The following is a 5,000-nucleotide window of genomic DNA, read 5'->3' on the forward strand; positions in this document are numbered from 1 at the left end:
CTGGCTTGACACTCTGGCATATTGAACACTTATCGATCAGCTCCTTGAGCTGGGCAGACATTCCTGGCCAGAAGAAAACTTCTCTTGCCCTTTGAAGACACGCTTGGAGTCCTTGATGGGACTTATGAGTTTCCTCCAACATGGAGCGGTGGAGACTCTCTGGGACAACGATCTTTGTTCCTTTAAAGATCAGGCCGTTATATAGTGTCATCTCTTCTCGGTATTTGAAAAATGGCTGTGCTTTAGTGGGTACCATGGCAGTTGTTGTCGGCCAACCGGCGCGTATGACCTTTGACAACACTTGTAGAGATTCATCTTTGCCTGTTTCCGCTTGAAACTTTGCAAGTGTTGCGGCAGATATTGGCAGATCCTCAACAGAATTAACAGTTTCTAGATGTTTGCAGAAGGGTGAAGTGTTCGGGGTCTTTGAACTCTTGGGTAAGGCACGAGAAAGAGCATCGGCAATGTGCATCTCTTTGCCAGGCTTGTAGACGAAGGTCAAGTCGTATTTTTGCAAACGGAGCATCATTCGCTGTAGTCTTTTTGAGGCTGTGTTGATAGGCTTCCTCTGGATTGCAATCAACGGCTTGTGATCTGTTTCCACAGTGACATGTTTGCCATAAATGTACTGTTCAAAGCGCTCGCAGGAGACTACGATAGCAAGGAGTTCCTTCTCTATTTGCGCGTAATTTTGCTCTGTGAGAGTTAGAGCTCTGTTCGCGTAGTGTACTGGCTGTCCGTCTTGAAGGAGCGTCGCGCCGATTCCGTACTGAGAGGCATCGCACTGGATAGTAACATTCTTACTCACGTCAAAGTACTGTAGAAGTGGAGCTTTGGAAACAAGTTCTTTAATCTTGTTGAATGACTCTTCTTGTGGTTGTTGCCAGCACCATTCAACTTCCTTTTTCTCCAGCTGTCTCAGGGGCTGAGAAACTGTAGACAGATGTTGGCAGAATTTCGCTAGATACTGGACCATTCCTAAGAAGGTTCTCAACTCTGCAAGGTTCGTGGGCGCCGGGTAATCAGCGATCGCTTGTACCTTTGATGGGTCAGGCAGTAGACCTTGCGCTGTTAGGAGGTGTCCTATGAAAGAAACTTGCACCTGTCGCAGTTTCAACTTCTCGTTGTTGAGAGTGAGGTTTCTTTCTCTTGCTCTTAAAAGGAATGCTTTGAGATTCTGATCGTGGTTAGCCAATGCCTCTTCAGGAGTATCACCAAAACCACAGACTAAGAAGTCGTCAGCGATAACTTCTACACCGGTCAGTCCTTCAACTAGCTCATGCATGCGTTGTTTCCATACTTCAGGTGCAGAATTTAAACCAAACGGCGTTCTGAGCCATCGATACCGACCAAACGGTGTGTTCATGTTCGTCAGATAGCTGCTCTTCTCATCTAGCTTAACTTGCCAGAATCCGCACTTAGCATCTAACACACTGAAGACTTTTGCACCACTAAGTCGAGTTGAGACTTCCTCGATGGTTGGCAGGGGGTAGTGTGATCGTTTGACTGCGCGGTTAAGATCTCGAGGGTCTAAACATACTCGAATTTTCCCATTGGGCTTCTTGACTATGACGAGACTAGAGACCCATGCTGTGGGCTCTGTTACCTTGGCGAGGATACCGTCCTTCACCAGGCTGTCTAACTCTGTCTTAAGTGCTTCTCTTAGTGGGACAGGGACTTTGCGAGGAGGATGCACCACTGGAGAAAAGCTTTCATCTACTCGGATAGAGTAGTTTCCATCAAGGCACCCAATTCCACTAAAAACATCAGTGAATTCAGATAGGACAGGATCTCCTTTGACAATTGAAGGGACATCAGTCCTTTCGGAATCATCGTGAGTAACATTTATGTCAGCGCCCAAAATTTTGACGAGATTCATCTTCTCGCACGTGGTTCTGCAAAGAAGTGGTGTCAAATCTTTCTCCACTACGTGGTAAAGGACTCCATACTTTCTTCCTTTTCTTTCGGTAAGAAGTCGGATTTGTCCAAGTGGCCAGACTACAGACTTGTTGTGCATGACGAGCCTTGAGTACGACTTTTCCAGATTATTACACTGATTGTCGCCAGTCACTCTGATGTAATCTCGTTTTGGTAGAACGTTACACGAAGCACCTGTATCAATCTGTAGTTGTACTTCGGCCTTGTTGTTCATAAGGACTGTCACATAGGCTGACTTGAAGGTGGCCTTGTGACTGTAAATCTCACAATCTTCCACATGATTGACTGAACTGGACGCACATTTCTTTGCAAAATGTCCATCTCTGCCACATTTATTGCATTTCTTCCCCACAGCAGGGCATGAAGATTTTTTCATCTCATGGACAGTACCGCAGAACTTGCATTCACGATTCTTAGCAGTAGGTGTGCTAGTATTATTACCAGGCCCTTTCCCTTTGAGTTTCGGGGGAAATGACTGCTGCCGGGGTAGGGTGGGTCTACGTGAATTTTAAGTTTTGCCTTCAGTAGCGTTCTTAGGAGATTTTGATTTCGTAAGTCCTACACGGTTGACATTGGGCTCTTCAGTTGAGATTTCTGATGCACGTATGTCAGTTAGTTCTCCTGTTCGAAGGATATCCAATGCTTTGTCCAAAGTAAGATCTTTCTGTTCAAGTAGTTTCTTGCGAGCACGATCATTCTTAACTCCAAGGATGAGGCGATCTCTAATCAAGCTGTCTCTGAGGTTCCCGAAGCCACAGTGTTCGGAGAGACGCATCAGTGCTGTACAGTACTGATCAACACTTTCTCCAAGTTCTTGCTCCCTTTTATTGAAAAGGTACCTTTCATAAGTTTCGTTGCGTTGTGGCAGACACCGAGACCCAAATTTCACTAGTACATGGTCTATGTTGTCAGCGCTTTCATGACCACCTTGGTCAAAAGTAAAGGTATCAAACATCTGTACACCTTCTTTGCCTACAACGTTAAGTAAACGAGCAACACGCACTGGACCTTCTTGTTTACTAATCCCAGTTGCCTTTTCATAGATTTGCCAAGCTCTCTTAAAATGTAACCAATTATCGCCTCGACGCGATCTGTCCTCTATGTTGAGAGTATCTGGCGGTTTGGCTAGTGGCATAGAAGAAGCGAACACTGGAGGAGCAGCCATAGTGCTGGACACTTGTCCACTAGTCGATGGCTCGGTCATGACTTAAACGTATCCAGAGGTCGTGAATTGTATCCAAAACTTCTGACACCAAGTTTTGTTTTCGTCGGTTGTTTTTCAAAGCTGAAAGAGACGATCAGATCACGCAACAACTACAACAGATTTAATCAGTCCAGTTGAGACGTTTACCATGAGGACATGCACACGCAGTAACCAGTAGGTACAACTTCGATTCAATAACAACAACAACGTTAGCTAGAACTTCTCACTTAACTTGAGCCCGAAACTTCTGGACAACAACAAGTCTTATGTAAACAGGCTATTAATAGCGAACTCGTGACCATTAAATAAATTATATAAATTGACAACTTTGTTTCTAGAACGTTATGTAACAATAAGAAAAGGTAAGGAAACTTTAGAAAGATCTAGATATCATAACAGAGGGCTGTCTCGGGTAACCGAGACCATATAAACAGGCCCTTAGTGGTCCAACTCAACCCAAACGCTGAATTCGAATCAGTCAGTCGAAGTCAGTCTCGTAGCCATAAAAACATTGTCCGTGAGATTCAAGGACTGTTTAAGATAATACTACTTTTTTTCCCTTTGAAACGACAACATATTTCAATCTCCATGAGCACATAATAATCACTGTTCACTGTTGCTCCCATTCCCCGTAGCGATCGGGAGGGTATCTGTTTCGTTGCGGTCTTACGTCCATGCGATGATCATCCACCGGTGGCTCTTCTTCGTGATCACTACTTTTATCAGTTTCCTCTTCTCTTGTGTTGAATTTCTTTACTTCTGTGACGTTCCTATAGTATTGAACTTTTTGACTCTTTTGCGGGGACTGAATCACCACTCTAGTACCCTTTCTCTCAACGATTTCCTAAGGTTCAGGCTGAAAATTGGTCGACAGCTTGTTCGACTTTTTCTGCTTTAGGAGCACGTGGTCTTCAACTTGGAGGTCGCAGGGTTGAGCACCTCTCCTTGTGTCTGCATAAATCTTCTCCTCACTCTTCTTTTCCCAGTCACGGTCTCCTTATCATTTACTGCTCTCTGGCATAACTCTGCCAGCTTTGTGCGTATTCTTAGGCCAAACAACGACTCTGCCGGGTAGGCTCCGGTGACACTGTTTGGCGTTGTTCTATAGGTTGCGAGGTAGTAAACGAGCTCTTCCCTCCAATCTTTACCTTCTGCTTGTACCTGCTGCTTTAAACGTCTGGGGATAACAATGTGGGTCCCACGCAGAACTACTTTTCCCATGGTACATAGTTCTGCTCTTACTGAAAAATATGAAACTGTTTCTTTGTTATTCTAGTCACCATCACGAACGCTCTGTCTGACCCCAGAGAGCTCCTTATCTTGATGTGAATACTCTTCCACCTCCCATGTCGTCATGGCTTTGGAGTCGCTGTCTGGGCTACGAATCGCACATACTCCTCCGCAACGTTCTCTATCCTCCCCCCTTGCTGGTGGTCTCGACAAGTCAATCTGGATAAGGCATCTGCAGTATTTTTGCTGCCTCGCTTGTATTTGAAGGTGTAATCAAATTTTTGCATGCGCAATACCCAGCATTCAATGCACGTTGGGGTTGTGACTTCTTGGAGTACAGAACTTCCAACGGTGATTTGTTACAAAGTGAAACTTGATTCCCTACAGGTAAGTATGAAAGCGCTGGCAGGCCCATAGGATGGCTTGCGCCTCTCGCTCAGTTTCAACGTCAGTAAGGCCTCGACTAGCATACATAATCACTCTAAATTCACCTCCTTGTTTCTGGGCAAGAACAGCACCCAACCCCACCGGGCTTGCATCAGTAATAACATGTGTCACAGCTTATTTCTCATTGTATTTTACCCCTTCTTCTTGGAAAAAAAATTCTTTCATCTTCTGAAAGGCTGTA

The sequence above is a fragment of the Montipora capricornis genome, chromosome 8, assembly GCF_036669925.1.
Source record: "Montipora capricornis isolate CH-2021 chromosome 8, ASM3666992v2, whole genome shotgun sequence".
Lineage (NCBI taxonomy): Eukaryota > Metazoa > Cnidaria > Anthozoa > Scleractinia > Acroporidae > Montipora > Montipora capricornis.